Source organism: Bubalus bubalis, chromosome 12, assembly GCF_019923935.1.
Source record: "Bubalus bubalis isolate 160015118507 breed Murrah chromosome 12, NDDB_SH_1, whole genome shotgun sequence".
In the NCBI taxonomy this organism is placed as follows: domain Eukaryota; kingdom Metazoa; phylum Chordata; class Mammalia; order Artiodactyla; family Bovidae; genus Bubalus; species Bubalus bubalis.
Genome location: NC_059168.1, coordinates 86,210,890 through 86,227,253, shown reverse-complemented (window position 1 = coordinate 86,227,253; position 16,364 = coordinate 86,210,890). Strand labels below are relative to the sequence as shown.

The window sequence follows — 16,364 nt, the reverse complement described above, 5'->3', positions numbered from 1 at the left end:
ACACCATTCCTCAGCTGGGTGAAGAATTATAATCCCATTTTCAGTTGACCAAACAGGCTCGGAGAGGTTAAGTGACTTGTCCAATGCCAGATGACTCTCAAGTATCAGAATAGATTGGAAAATCCAGGTTTTCTAACGCCACTGATGAGAACTTGTCCTCCATCCAGATACTGCCTTTCTCAGCTGAGGTCATGTCACCCTACAGGATGGGTGTGTGTAGGACCAAGTCAGCTGGGAAGGTCTGAGTGTGCTGGGCTGAGATTCTAGTTTCGTAGTTGGTATAACCACTACCCTCCTTCTTCCTCATCAACAGAACCCCAGTTTTGTTCCCTTGTGGGAGCTCCATGCTTCCTGGGATTTCCTAAGAAGTTAAGGTTGATTGGTTGTGATGATAATTCTGTTTCCCTTACTAGTGATTGTTTAAATGTGGGCTGAGACCCACTCTCGGCCAGTGGTGGTGGGCTAAGTTAGCAGGTTATTTCTGGAAATGATGTTTCTAAGAAAAGACATTACCAAGAGGAAATGTTCTTCCTCTATGCCTAGCATCCCTTTGCGTGGGCTGGGGCCTATTTGATAGACATGAAGAGGTTCTTGCTGGGGATGGCTGAGTGGAAAGCCCTTGGTCCAGCTATGAGAGGCCTCGTCTTCTTGGAGCCAGGCCCCTGCCATCTGATAGCATCAGCTGGGTCCCCTTTGCGCCTATGGCCTCTTGCTCTGCAGCTGAGCTCTATTCAGACATGTCCTTCCAGTTCTGCTGGGCTGTGAGCTCCGGTCCTGGACATGTGTCTCTCTCCCTGTCCCCCTCAGTCCAGTCTCTACTTGGAGGAAGAGGTGGTGGTGGTGGGGCTCCTGAGGGGCAGGGATGGTTCTCTTGACTCAAGGTCCACCCTTTTCATGGGGGACTCCTTGGTGACTCTCTGCAAAAGGCCCTCAGCTTGGGTCTTACCTACAATCGAAGTACAAGTATTTTCCTACTCAACACTTCCAGAAGGTAAAGAGTTTATTTCAGCAATTCAGTTGGAAATCCTTCACAATATAGACAATGATTCTAGTGTCAATTTGGAGGACATTATTTAATATGTGGAGAACTATCCCTCTTTAAAAGGCCTGGTGCTTCATTCACTACAGTGCCTGATTGTTCAACATCTGATTTGTGCTAAGCTTTGGGTCCCCAAATAGGACATGGCTCCCACCCTGACAGAGCCCACAGCCCAGGAGAGAGGAGGCACATTCCCAGAGGGCTCTGCCAGGTCAGGGAGCCACAGGTGCTGGGGGCGGGGGGGCCCACACTGAGATATCTGGGCGACTCAGCCAGGGAGGGGCCACAGAGGGCAGGAAGATGCTGACTGGTTGTCTGAGTTGCAAGGAGATGAGACTCGGGGCAACCAAAAGCAGGGTGGCCTGGAAGACCACCCATTTGGAAGTTTGTAACCCAAGTAGTAAGAAGGATAGATTGAATGTGAATCCTCAGGTCCCCGAATGCCAAGTGAAAGGTTGGGGACTTGATCTGGCCTGGGCAGATTGAAGAGTTCAGGTGGGAGGGTGAGCCGTGACTGTCGAGGCTGTGGCCGGGCAGGTGGGAGGAGGGGGTGATACGGGAGGGAGCCCAGTCAGCAGGCAGTGGGCCTCCACCTGAGAGCTGCCAGGGAGGGAAGGAGGGGTGGGGCCGATGTCATCTGGGTCAAGTCACTTCCGCTGTCTGGGTTCTTGTTTCCTCTGTGCAAAGTGGAGAGACACAGTGATTCAGACCACCCTGGTCTCTGCATGAGATGGAGAAGAAACCTACATGAGTCGTGGTCACAGACTGGATGTGGGAGCAGGAGGGTGGATGTCTTCCCAGTTCTGTGCATTTATTATCCAAGAGAGTGGAGCCCAGTTTACTGATGATGGGAAGAAAGTAGGTGAGAGTGGCTGGGAGAGACAGGATGACTTCCGCCTCTGGGAGGGAGGAGGACGGAGGGGCTGGCGTGGGAGGAGCAGGGACAGCAGACAGTCCGTTAACCAAAGGGCTCCCAGCAATGGCTCTTTGATAGAACAACCTCAGCTGCCAAGTCCGTGAGTGTTTAGAACTCAGAAATACATGAGGCTGCAGCTGCTTGTTTTTCTAGCTCTTCTCTAATTTTTCTGCTTGATTCCCAAGCATGTATCAGAGTTAATGAAGCAATTCTATTATTAAACCACTTGGAAACTTAGAAGACAATGTACTTGGGTTTGAATGGGATAATTAGATATCTGGGGGAAAACACTTATAAGAGAATTACATATAAATCTCATGTCTTACCCCCTCGTACCACATCCATGAAAAAACAGGATCATGCAAAGAGCTCAGAAATGAGCTAGTTCACGTGTTGTGGTAAAAGCAAATGCATTTCTATTTCCAGTGGAGTTCAAAATGTAGATTCGAAACTTTGTTTCTGGCTAAACGTCTACTGAGAAGGCTGAACTCACTTTTGAAAAAGGGTGTGTGATGCTGCTGAAAGCCTTGAGGGTTTGTTTTGGCAGAGCCAGTACCCGCTAGGATGGTGGGGTGTCTTTCTATTCTGTGCTGTGAATCATCAAATGTGTTTAAGTTATATTTGTTGATGGAGAAGTGGAGGCTTTTGGATATGGTGGGATGTGGAAGGGACAGGGCTGGGGGATTTTCTCCTAGGAAAGAGCCTGAGGAGGCTTGTTGGTGTGAACTTGGGCTCCCAGTCTTGTTTCCTGCTGGTAGACACTCAGTGATTCACCTTGACCTTGGCATCAACCCACATTGGGGTGGCTCAGCAATTTACAAGGCTCATTCCCAGGCTTAAATTCTATGCTTTTATAACCTCTGTGTTAACAGGTTCAAATAATTTCCTTCCAAGGGCACACATAGCTAACACACTCAGAGTCGAGGTGAGTCTGAATTGTGCCCAGCTCCAAATTTGTCTAGACCTGTATACGGGTATGTAAAGGAGAGATGGAAGACAGGACTGGGAGGTAAATTGGAAGGGTGGCAGGAGCAATGGATTTGGAGCCAAGAAGATCTGAGTTCAAATCTGGCTTGGTCACTCACTATATAGTTAGAAAAGTTAATGAGCCTCTCTGAGCCTTATTTTCCTTTCCTGTAAAATGAAGCTGGTTACAATACCTTCTTCCTAAGGGTGTTATGAGGCATCAGTGAGACGTGGCATGTAGAAGCATGAACTTGGAGTTTACCAGCAAACCTGGAGTGTCCCCAGGAGGGTACCATCAGATCGCTGGAGGACCCTGAACTCCTGCCATGAGTTCATGGTGACAGACCATTGGCTGAGCCCAGAGACAAGACCCTCACACTTTCAGGTACTGCTGTGCTTGGCACAATTCAGCAGAGATGGGACAGAATGCAGTGAACCTCAAGGGGGCTTTGATGGAATTCTTTCTGAGTCCCAGCCCCTCGACCAGGGCTGGCCCCCATGCCCCGGCCTCCATTATTGATGGCAGACAGACTGACTTGGAAGGAGGACTGATGGAGCCTCAGGTCAACAGAGAGGAAAACGTACTTCTCTCACTTTTCCCACCTCCTTCTTCTCTTCCTCACTCCTCCTCTTTATTTTTGTGTTATCTCTCTCTCTGGCTGACATGGTGTTCAAATAGCTCTAATTATTTAGTTGTCATTTTGGATGTAATTGTTTGCCCACGAATTGATTCACTTATTTAACACAATTTATTCAGACATACTTCCTTACATTGTATTTTGACATGGGAGACAGGTTTTCAACTCATGTCTTAAGACCAGAGATAGAGTTCAAGGATTGTTACTCAGCGAGTCCAGGGACCCCTCCCACCACCCCCACTGCAAGGAACTCCAGTTCCGTCTCTTGGAAACTGGGGAGACGCCAATCCCTTTCCTTGGTGTTCTGAACACTCTGTGTATCTGGGGAGGCTTGAGCAACTCTTGGCAGAACTGCCCCTTTCCAGAGGGAACAGGCATTGCCCCCTAGAGAGAGGGGTGATGAGGGCCAGGCATTTATAAGTCAGGCTCTTCAGACTGGGAGGAATTGCTTTAAGAGATTCTGGAAGCTCCTGGCAAGTGCTTATGCCCCATAAATTCTTTATGAGGAAGTTAAACCAGCAGGCCCAGCCCTCCAGCAATTCCCAGTTCTTCTATAAACTCTGTGATGTCCTTGGGAGATAGTAAGGCTATTTTTTCCCCTTAAAATATTGAACAATGGGGAAAGGAATCCTTCCTTCCATGCTTGTTCCATTCAACTTTGAGCTATTTCGTGTTAGAAAAAATCGTACATTAGTCTGTCCGGCTGCTGTGAAAAAATGCCCTAAAACTGGGTGGCTTAAATAACAGAAATTATTTTCCCTTGCAGTGCTGGAGATTGGAATTCTGTGACTGGGGTGCCAGCATGGTCAGTTTCCGATGGGGACCCTTTTCCTGGCTTGCAGACGACCACCTCCTGCTGCGTCCTCATGTGATGGAGAGAGGGTGCCTCTTCCTAGAAGGGCTGGTCTTACCAGGTGAGGGCCCAGCCTCATGACCTCATTTGACCTTCATCACCTCCTTAAAGGCCCCACGTCCTCTACAGTTACATGGGCTTCAACGTATGAACTTTGTGAGAGGGACAAGATTCAGTCCACAGAAAAGGTCGAGTCCACGTAGGTGGAAGGAGTTGGTACTTGGGAGTCAGACTGACCTGGGTTCACACCCAACTCTGGTGCCTATAGCTGAGGGACTTGGGTGAGTTGTATTTAACTCTTCCAAGCTTGTTTCCTCTTCTGAAAAATGTGGAAAATGGACTCGCAGCCCACAGGGTTTGTGTGAGCATTAGCTAAGGGACTGGCTGCGTGCTGGAGATGTTGAGCTCTCTTTAGAGTCTGCCTCTGCTGGAAACCTGTAGTCCTGAGGCGAGAATTCAGTGTCTAGGAGGGGCCCTGGCCTCCCTGGGTTCTGTCCCAGTGAGGATGATGGTTCTTAGCTGTCAATATTGTTAATGTGAACGAAAATACCATATGGAGAAACACCCGTTTCAGTTCTCGGCAGGTAGCAGATAGCCAAAAAACGTTCTTGCACCATGGCTTCAGGTGGGCCTGAGTTGGGAGGATGTCAGTCAACCAGGGTTTACTGAGTACCTAGTCAGTGCCAGGCATGAGGGACATAGCAGGACAGAAGACAGGCATGACCCCTACTCTTACAGAATTTGGAGTCTTTGAGGAGAAGAGAGACATGAACCAGATTATCACAAAGGCTCCTGTCTGTGGTCTTGGATCCGGGCCCACCTGGCTGGGGCCTCCGCTGCTGTGTAGACGGTGTCCTCCAGATGGGTGCCCCTCGGGTTCCTCGGGCTCATTCCCTCCCAGGGAGGTGCCCTGGGTGGGAGAGAGCAGAATTCCTGCCATCAGTCCCTGGAGCCTCATCAAATGCCAGCTCAGCTTGCAGCTATGTGATTCCCTCCCGATCGTCTCCTGTTTTGGTGTCCTCTGGGCAGCCGCTCTGCATCTCCGTGAGTCACAGAGCCACTCCTTAACCCCTGGTCCCGCTCATGATGGGGAAGAGCCTTTCATCCACAGCAAACACTTTCCTGGGGACAGCGGGGGCTGGGTTGTTGATGCCACCTCCGCACAAGGATTCCAAGCTGCTGCCCTCTTAGGGCTGTTGAGGGTTTCAGAGTCTGCGGAAGGCGTGGGATGGGTTAGGTGATGTGAGGCAGCCTGATGGTGTTTAAACATCACCCACGTTTGGCAGAAGTGAGAAGAAGGGGACATCAGCTAGTTACCTTGACCACCTGCATACGTGGGCCTTTCTCTTGGCAGAGGGCTCAGTGGAGCAGAAATGTGAACCATTGCCTGGAGGGTTTATGGAAGTCTCCCTGAATTGTTCTAATGCTCTCTTCTCTTTACTCATAATTGAGGGTCAGCAGCAAAAGGATTTTTTTTCTCTGAGAGAAATAGAAAGTCTTGGGACAGATGAGCTCACTGCCTTAGTGAGCCACTTATTGCTTTGCTGTTCAGTTGGTTTCTCTCTGTGAACACCTGTATTTAGATGTTGCAGCAGAGGCCAATGGCCCTTTTTGCTTTTGGCAACAGCAGCCTGTGAGTTGTAGGCATGCATATGTCTACCCTAACCTTAACTTTAACCACAGACCACATTTCCTGGCCTCCCTGGAGGCTAACTGTGTCCATGTGATTAACTTTTGGCCAATAGGGTGGGAGAGGAAGTGGTACATGCCATTTCCAAATTATTATGATTTTTCAACCAGATGATTATTTTTATATCAATGGTTTGTCTTATCTAGAAGATCAACTTGTTTTTTAAAGCGTGTAAATTTCTTGCCCTGCTCGCTCTTTCATCTTTCCTGAGTTGGGATGTTGAGGAGGTTCTGAGGGGCCAGAGTTCCCCATGCACAGTGGTGACAGCCTTGGGACAGCAAAGCACAAGACAGAAAAAGATTGGGTCCCTAAATGACCTCATCAAGCAGAGATACCTGCCAACCTTGGCCCACCGCCCGCATTCAGAATGTTATGTGAAAGAGAAACATTTCTATTTTAAGTCACTGTATTCGGGGGCCTCTGACACGGCAGCTTAGACTAAACCCTAAGTAATTTAAGTGTTAGCGGAGTTAAGGTATGGTTAGGCATCTAACTCGAAGAAGGCCATGGCACCCCACTCCAGTTCTCTTGCCTGGAAAATCCCATGGACGGAGGAGCCTGGTGGGCTGCAGTCCATGGGGTCGCTAAGAGTCAAACACGACTAAGCGACTTCCCTTTCACTTTTCACTTTCATGCATTGGAGAAGGAAATGGCAACCCACTCCAGTGTTCTTGCCTGGAGAATCCCAGGGACGGGAGAGCCTGGTGGGCTGCCATCTATGGGGTCGCACAGAGTCGAACATGACTGAAGCGACTTAGCAGCAGCAGCAGCAGGCATCTAATTATCTGTAATATGGTTCTGTGCTGGATTCTGTTTAGAATTATATTATTTATTGTTTCCCATAACATATGTAGGGTTTCCCTGGTGGCTCAGACAGTAAAAAATCTGCCTGCAATGCAAGAGACCCAGATTAGATCCCTGGGTAGGGAAGATCCCCTGGAGAAGGGATTGGCTACCCGCTACAGTATTCTTGCCTGGAAAATGATGGACAGAGGAGCCTGGCAGGCTACAGTCCATGGGGTTGCAAAGATTCGGACATGACTGAGCGATTAGCCCTAACATATATAGGTCGTTAAGACTAATGGACAAATTCTACCCATCTTGCTTTTAATTTTGAATTGATTCTGATGTTAAAACCAAGTATATGCCAGGTAGCGCTTTTGGAAGATATAATTCCTTGACAAGCTGTGTACTTACTTATATCAAGCAGTGAAAGTTATATAATCTAGTGAATTTCCTGTATGATTTGATTTCCAGGAAAGTTAGAGCTGGGTAAATTTAATGCTTACTATAATAAACCTATGTTACCATAGGGTTCTTTTTATTGTATTTCTTCTCCTGTGTATATTTAATCTTTGTTTGTTTGTTAAGGGACTTCGTGTACCCATGCTCACACCTCTTGCTGCCTTGCCTGAGCTAGTCCCCTGCCATCCAGGTAATTTCCCCTGTGCACTAAGGAGCACCTTCTTTCCTTAGGACTCATTTTAAGTGTTTTCTCTCTGTGCTGTTGGCCTTCTGTACAGAGCACCCTGGGACCTCCATAGAGCATCTATCACACTGCCTTTGCTTTAGCTGGTTGACAGTGCTGCTCGAGTGCCAGCCTGTTGTGACCTCACTGCTAACTGTCCTCTTTACGGAGAGGGGTAGATTTGTCCTAGATCGATTCTCTGTAAGTTTGATTTCCTTCCTCTGTAAGTTGCAAAGCTCATGGAGACTAGCTGAGGTCAAGAGCTTAAGGCAGTCGATTCTGGAAGATTCTTGAGGTGGCCATGTCACAACAGCTGTAATAGTAGGGCTTTGATGTCATCCCTGATAACGACATGAGAGAGGCTGGTGGTCTCTTAACCGTGGATGCTGTTCAGTTCAGTTCAGTTGCTCAGTTGTGTCTGACTCTGCGACCACATGGACTGCAGCATGCCAGGCATCCCTGTCCATCACCAACTCCCAGAATTTACTCAAACTCGTGTCCATTGAGTTTGTGATGCCATCCAACCATCTCATCCTCTGTCGTCCCCTTCTCCTCCCATTTTCAATCTTTCCCAGCATCAAGGTCTTTTCAAATGAGTCAGCTCTTCGCATCAGGTAGCTAAAGTCTCTAAAGTATTGGAGTTTCTGAGATGGAAACTCCGTATCAGGCTGATGTTGGATCTGAACCTCTGATCTGGCTAGGGAGGAGCCAGCTCCCCTCTAATTGTGTAGCTAAGAAGCCTTACAGCCCAAAGGCCACAGTGGGGGAAAACAGTCATCCACCCAGGGACAGAAGGTGGGTTTTGGATGGGAGAGGGGGTGCAACATGTGCAAAGGCTGAGAGGAGAGGAAGCAAGGACATTTAGTGTGGTGTAAATTAACTAGTGTAAACTAGTGTGGTGAAACTCTGGTATGCAGGGTAGGGAAGATGGGAGATGAGGAGGGGCGAGCCAATGTCCCGTGGTGCCTCCCTGTGGGGTGAGGCCCGGGGGGTGGAGGGTTAGCCATCCGTCAGTAGGATGACACCACTACCAATCAGGGGCTCATTCACTCATTCATTCATTCCTTCACTGAACAGGAGCAGGCTCTCTACCAGGCCTGGCGATGGGCCTTTGAGGGGGGGAAATATCTTTTCTTTGGGGGACAACTCAACCCATAACCATAATTCTTTGTTTAGCCCAGAATTTCACACAGAACTTCCTTTTCCTCTCTTTCGTAAATGCCCGTTAATGAAACCCCAGAGCTGGCGGGGAGAGCAGCTCACCCGAGGACATTCTGCCTGGGATGGTCAAGACGGAGCCAACCAAGGGCTAGGTGACCTAGGGAGGCCTCCTGGGGCTAATGGGGGGCCCCTGGACACCCCAACACCCCCAACACCCCCCCTACTCTGTGCCCCGAGGTGGGGGAAGGGAAGGTCTAAAGGGTAGGGACACAGGCGTCAGCTTATCCACACGAGAAGATTCTCAGTGCAGCCTGCCTTGGGTCCTGAGCTCCAAGGAACCACAGGGAGCGCGGGCTGGAGCAGGGTTGGGGGCCAGGTCATCTGTCCTCAGAGGAGCTCTTTCCGCTTCGGGGCTCATCAGAGCAAAGAAGCGCAGCATCTGGTGAGCCCCGGCTCCCGTCACACCTGGGCTTGTGCCACCGCGCAGGCTCGGGCTGAGCCGTGGGCGGTGTCACGACTGCTGAGCCGGGCTGTGGAAAGCACCCGAAATAGCCCACAGGTCTGTAAACAGGCTCTCGCCCCGCTCATCCATTTTCCCCTCAACTGGGCTTTAGATTTCCATCCAGAGCTTTTGCATCATGCTTTCCACTTTGGTGTTTCTGAGAAGATTGAGGAACATTGACAGTTTTCTCTGTAAAAAGATGTGGATTCAAATTCAGGGTTTGCCACCCACTTGCCGTGTGACCTTTACCAAGCTCTAGCTTCATTTTTGCACATTTGTATCTTTGCATTTAGGAAATGGAAGTAATAACATTGGCATGCTTACCTCCCCCAGCTGCGTGAGTGAGAAGCAGAGAATTAATACTCACGACTACTTTCCTCATCTTGATTCTGTGCAGGGACCATTCTAGAAGCAGTGACTCTAAAAGCTTCCGGTCAGATGTGATGTACAGAGTGGTACCATGTGAGTGAGATACATTATTTACAGCTCTCTCTAACATTATTTATAGCTCTCTCTATACAAAAATGTAGTACTTAGTCACATATTAATTAGAAGAAATTAGATTAAATAATACCTCATTTCTCCCTTTTAATGGTACACTTTTGCTTAAAAAGAGAGAACATTCTCTGAGTATGGTAATAATCATAAAAAAATTTTAAGTCTGGTTTATTAAGATGTAATTGACATATCATAAAATTTACATTTGCCATTTTGCAAGTTTTGCTAAATATATAGTTGTATAAGCATCATCACGATCCAGACAGTATTGGCTTCATCCCAAAAGTTCAGTCTTATCCCTTTTGTAGTCAATCACTCCTCCCACACTCAGCCCCCAGCAACCTCTGGATTTCTGTCCCAGAGTTTGTCTTTTTCTAAATGGCTTATAAATGAAGTCATATAGTCACTTTTCTCTGAGCATAAAGTTCTTAAGATTCATCCATGTTGTTGGACATGTCAGTAGTTTGTTCCTTTTTATAGCTGAGTCCACAGTAGGAACCTGATTCAAATTATCTGTCCATTCACCCATTCGAGAACATTCGATTGTTTCTAGTTTGGAGCTTGAATGAATACAGCTTCTGTGAACATTCAGGGCAACTCTAGGCCCACATCCTTTCATCTCTCTTAGGAAAGTACCTAGACATGGAATGACTAGATCATATAGTAGGGTTTTATTGAACTTTTCTGAGAAATCGCCGAACTGTTTTCCAAAGTGAATACCCCCCAGCAGTGTGTGAGAGTCCCAATAGGTTGTATCTTGCGTGTTTGTTGTTCAGTCGCTAAGTCGTGTCTGACTGTTTGCACCCGATGGGCGGCAGCACACCAGGCTTCCCTGTCCTTCACTATCTCCGGGAGTCTGCTCAAACTCATGTTCACTGAGTCGATGATGTCATCCAACCATCTCATCCTCTGTCGCTCCTTCCCCTCCTGCCCTCAATCTTTCCCAGCAGATCTTTTCCAGTGAGTTGGCTCTTCACATCAAGTGGCCAAAGGATTGGAGCTTCACCTTCAGCATCAGTCCTTCTAATGAATTGGGTTGATTTTCTTTTAGGATTGACTGGTTTGATTTTCTTCCTGTCCAAGGGACTGTCCAGAGTCTTCTCCAGCACCAAGTACTTAGTTCTCTCTCTCTCTCTCTCTTTCTCTCTCTCTCTCTCTATATATATGTATGTATACATGAATTTTAGTCATTCTTATAGGAGTGTAGTGGTATCTCATAGTTTTAATTTGTATTTCCCTATGACTAATGATGTTAAACATCTTTTCATGTGCTATTTACCATCCATATTTCCTCCTCACTTAAGTGTCTGTTCAAATATTTTGCCTCATTTAAAAACTGGCTTGTTTTGGTGAATTTTGAGATTTTAGAAATATTTTGAATTTTTAAAAATCATGTTTGTGTTATGCAAATAGTTCTTCCAGTTTATGGTTGGTTTTTTCATTTTCTTAAGTGTCTTTCAAAGAGTTTTTAATTTTGATGAAGTTCAATTTTTTCCCTGTTTTGATAACTGCTTTTTGTGTCTTATCTAAAAAATAAAAAAAACCAAATTGCCTAATTCTCAGGTCAGAAGGATTTTCTTTTACCTTTTCTTTTCCATGTTTTATGGGGCTACCAAGGTAGCACTGGAGGTAAAGAACCCGCCTGTCAATGCAGGAGACATAAGAGATGAGAGTTCAATCCCTGGGTTAGGAAGATCCCCTACAGGAGGAAACGGCAACCCACTCCAATATTCTTTCCTGGAAAATCCCATGGACAGAGGAGCCTGGCAGGCTGCAGTCCATAGTGTTACTAAGAGTCAGACATGACTGAAGCAACTTAGCACACACTCATTCCACGTTTTATAGTTCTTGGTTTTACATTTAGGTCTATGATATATTTTGAGCTAAGTTTTATGTATGATGTGAAGTATGGGCTGAGCTTCCTTTTTATGTGTGTGTGTGTATGGATATCCAATTGTTTCTGGATATCCATTTGTTGAAAAGACTGATCTTGCTCCACAAATTATCTTTTCACTTTAGTGAAATGTCAATGGACCACACAGGTATGGTTCTCTTTCTGGATTCTGTTTTGTTCCATTGAGCCACATATCTTTACTTATACTGATATCACATTGTCTTGATTACTGTGGAGCCAGTGGTTCAGCCACAAGTTTTTTATATTAATTAATTTTTGGCTTCACTCAGTCTTTGTTGCAGTGTGTGAGCTTTCTCTAGTTGCGGCGAGCAGGGGCCACTCTTTGCTGTGATGTCCGGGCTTCTCATAGCAGTGACTTCTCTTGTTGCGGCTCGAGGACTTTCATTTTGGTGCAAGGGCTTAGTCCCTCCTCAGCGTGTGGGATCGTCCCAGACCAGAGATCAAACCTGCGTCCCCTGCATTGGCAGGCGGATTCTTAACCTCTGGACCACCAGGGAAGTCCCCAGCCACAAGTTTGAAAGAGACTGCTTTATGAGTATTACATTAGTTATGTCCTTACATGTGTATGTGTGAGATTCTTGACTGCAAAGACGTTATCACATTCATTTCTACTTCCTTCTCGACAGCACCCAGATTAATAAGAAGTGTGTGGTGGGAGGGGCTTGTGAAATGTTTGGTAGCACCATGATGGATGGGCGATGGAGGGATATAGTGATCAACCATCCTCCCTATAAGAGTCTAGCCAATAGCCTTTATACTTGCGTCCCCAGGCATGGGCTGGGACCACGACTCTGAATATTCAGTCCTCTCTCCTTTCCTGTGAAAGGTTAAGTGAGAAGGAGAAAGCATTGTTTTTCTGGTATTTCTTGGGTTCCAGATCAGAGGATGCCCTGTCCAGCTTCTTGGCTCTGAGTCTGCCCTCACCCAGATCTAGCTCCATTGGCCTTCTCACATCTGCTGGGATAGAAAAGGGTACAGCACCTATGGTCTGAAAACAGTCACAGAAACCCGTTCAAAAGCCATCGTGGCCATGTAGGAGGTAGGTGCACTTCTCAGTCTTCATCCTTCTTACAGCAATTTGGGTGTTCAGCTACGTTCATTTGAAAGTCAATTTACCCCAGGAGATGGGGAATAGAGTGCTCTAGAGCTCAAATGGGGTGATTTTTGCAAAAGTCAGGCGCTGGGAAAATCAACATCACTCCCATTTTAAAACCATCAAAATCAAGGTCTATTTGTTTAAGCTGTTTATTTGGTACAGACAGGCTGCCAGGGCTACAAATGAAACATTTGTTCCTGCTGATGGCTTCGAAAGGCCAATCTTCCTTTCATGCTACGATCCCAGTAGCTGAATGCCTCCCTCTTTCTCTGGTCTGCCTTCTTTGCCTTGAGCACTCGGAGCTGTCATGAGTGTCTGAGTCTGGCGGGGTGACAGCTTTATTAAAGATGCAGCTATCTCTGTCTGAGGGCTTATCTCTTCCCTTGGTGCTGGTATTATTCAACTCTTGCTTTGCAAATTAGTTTTTTCACGTATTCACACACATTCCTGCTGGAGGGCAGTGATCCCTTCCTCTGATGCCTTCACTGTCTTGCACATAGTGTTAAATAAATAGCTGTGTGCATGCATAAAAACATACACTATTACCAGGATTTGGGCTTCCCAGGTAGTGTTAGTGGCAAAGAGTTCACCTGTCAGTGCAGGAGACATAAGAGACGTGGGGCTAGATTCCTGGTTTAGAGAGATTCCCCTGGAGGAGGGCATAGCAACCCACTCCAGTATACTTGTCTGGAGAATCCCACAGACAGAGGAGCCTGGTGGGCTACAATCCATAGGGTTGCACAGAGTCAGACATGACTGAAATGACTTAGCACTCACGCATGCATGCATGCATTACCAGCATTGGAAGAGTTTAAAAGCCAACCCCAGGGAGGCAATCAGTGGATAGTTTTTAAGCCCAGCTGCTTGAGGGGGTAGAGGAGGTGGTTGACAACAGGACCAAGTCAGCAATTATCATTTAAAGGACTCTGTATTGGGGAGGAAGCTTTTAGGAAGCAGCCCAGATGTCATTTTCTTTTAAACCCTACTCAAGATTCTCGCTGCGGCTGCCAGAGGAACAGAAGTGCCTGTTTGCCTGGGAGGGGAGTTGTCCCCTCAGACATTTGTTCAAGGGCAGAAAAGTCAGGGCCAGTGGGAACAAGAAAATCAGGCAGTGGAAGACAGGTAAGGACAAAGATGCTGAGAACCCTTTTTCATCCTTTTCCAGCCTGGGACCTTGGGATGTTGCTTGTAGATCTGCTTGAGATCAAGAAGTAGGTTTGCAGTTAACATAGAAAACAGCAGGAAGAAAGATGAAAATGGTGTGGCGTATCCCAGTTTCCACGGAGAAGAGGTTAGCTGTGAATAGTGGAAGCTGAGTTTCTATACGGTGTTGGTGGCTTAGGAAGAGCTCTTCTTTCCACCGTGTGGTTCAGCATTTCTCACCCACCTCTTTGGTGGTCTTCATTATATGTGTTCTTTGGCATCTGTGTCCCGGTGACAAAAACCTCAGGTACTGCTCACCAGGTGGGTGTCCCTGGCATTCTCAGGACTGAGGTCTTTTGAGGTTCTGCCACCCACTCCTGGCACACAGGCTTGCACCCTCAAAACTTGATTTCCCAGAATTAGACTCATTTATTATCCATATTCATGTGGAAACATATGCCCCCGTTTTTTATTCAAAACAGAGGCTTGCCTTGGGATGACATCTCGAGCCCTCACCCCCACACAGGCACTGCCCTGCTTTTCAGGCCCACCAGCCTCTCCCTGCCCCTCTGAGCCCTCACCCTGCTGGGCAAAAAGGGGGACCCTTCCCCCGGTTGCTTGTTAGCATCTCACTTCTCCTTTAAGATTCATGTCACTTTTCTGAGCTTGCTTCTTATCTGTTAAACTAGACTTACCTGTCTTAGTCAGGGCTGCCGTGACGAAGTACTGAGTGGCTTAAACATTAGAAATTTGTATTTTCACAGTTCTGGAGGCTAGAGAGTCTAAGATGAAGCTTCTGGCTGAGTTGGTTTCTGATGAAAGCCCTCTTCCTGTCTTGCAGATGGCCACCCCTCGCTGGGTCCTCACCTGACTTTTGCACGTGCACACAGGTAGGAGGTGGGGGAAGGAGAGAGAGAGACAGAGACAGAGAGACTCAGAGACGGGGGTGGGGTGAACAGCACTTCCGTCAGGCGTGTCTTCTCATAAGGATGCTTGTCTCATTGGATCAGCGACCCACTCTTGCCTCACTTCACCTTAATGGCTTCCTTATGGGCCCCATCTCCAAATCTCCAAATCGGCCAAATCACAGGGGGTTTGGGGTCAACATATGATTGGGGTCCCTGATGCTGGGATTCATAGCTGGTGTTTCAGAACCAGAAGCAGACAGGACTAGATGTTAGGAAGTAAAGACTCTACCTGACCGATGGGGAGGTGACCCGGCCATGAGAGGTGCAGCCAGTCGTGTCCACCTCATCCTGTCTCAAGGAGCAATGCTCGTGGAGACATCAGGACAGCTCTTGTCTGTCTGGTGAGTGTCTGCCTGAATCTGGTGCACAGAGTCAAGGCAGCTGTCCAATGTCACCCAAGTATAAGTGGGCAATTCCTCAGGGCTAGATGTATTTTGGAATTAGATGTTCTTTTCAAAATTTAAAAAAAAAAGAAAAAAAGCACTGGTAACACAGCCTATATATATATATATTTAAATTATTTATTAATTTGGCTCCGCTGGGTCTTAGTTGCAGCATGTGGAATCTTTAGCTGTGGCATGCAGGATCTAGTTCCCAAACCAGGGATATCACCCAGGTCCCCTGCATTGGGAACTCGGAGTCTTAGCCACCGGCTCACCAGCAAAGTCCCAATACAGCCTATGTTTTGCACATTGAGCAACACCACCAGGAAGTCTAAAGATCTAGGCAGCACCCTGTGGTCAAACATATAAAGAAATGTTTAGGGAGAAATCTAAGTGGGATAAAAACAGCATGTGATGTCAAGGTTATCACTGCCACTAAATAACAATGCCACAAGCCTAGGAAAAGATGTTCATAATGGCCAGTCCAGGATGGTGAGGTGAAACAATTCAGGGGACCTACCTGACTGTGGAAAGAGAAGGGAAAACAGCATATGCAGAGGAGGAAAACTGACGAATCTGGGGGCTTCCCCCTGAAGCTGCCCTCCAGAGATTCGGGGGAGCCACAGTGATGGGAAACCCCAGGGATGGCTGCCACGCAGTCAGGAAGTCAGTCTCTCCAGCAACTTCCTACCTTCTGCCTGCCGAGACGTAAAGTGCCACCTCCCCCAAGGCTGCAGTGTGCAGTTGTTTCTGTCTGATCAAGAGTATAATTAACACCTGTCAAAGCAATGGGCCGCGGTGGGAGGGGGATTTCCCTCTCATCAGGAACCGTGTTCCTCAAGAAGTGCTCGGTGTCTAGGAAGAACATTTCCAACGTGGAGGGATTAAAAAGCCATCTTATAAAATGAAGAGGCAGGTGGTGTTTATCTGAGCTAATGCCTGTGAGTTTATTCATTTGATTTCAGTGAGCATGCTGACAGATGCCCGATGAGCTAGGGAAACTTGTTGAGTATTGGACCCTTGGCCACGCACACTCGTGCCAAATCTGGGAATGACATTTTTCTTTGCTCCTATTGAGTCAAGAGAATCATCTGTGGGTAGAAGGGGTTATTTGTTACTTTTATCCCC

At 47.2% G+C, this 16,364-nt stretch overlaps 1 long non-coding RNA gene across 1 annotated transcript; it reads left to right on the top strand.

Annotated features, from left to right (window-relative positions):
* Positions 1 to 3,061: 3,061 nt before the first annotated feature.
* On the top strand, positions 3,062 to 15,343 carry LOC112578120. The gene is made up of 4 exons (XR_003102388.2): positions 3,062 to 3,306; positions 4,326 to 4,473; positions 12,524 to 12,685; positions 14,727 to 15,343. It is a non-coding gene; the product is annotated as an uncharacterized LOC112578120 (long non-coding RNA).
* Positions 15,344 to 16,364: the final 1,021 nt, after the last annotated feature.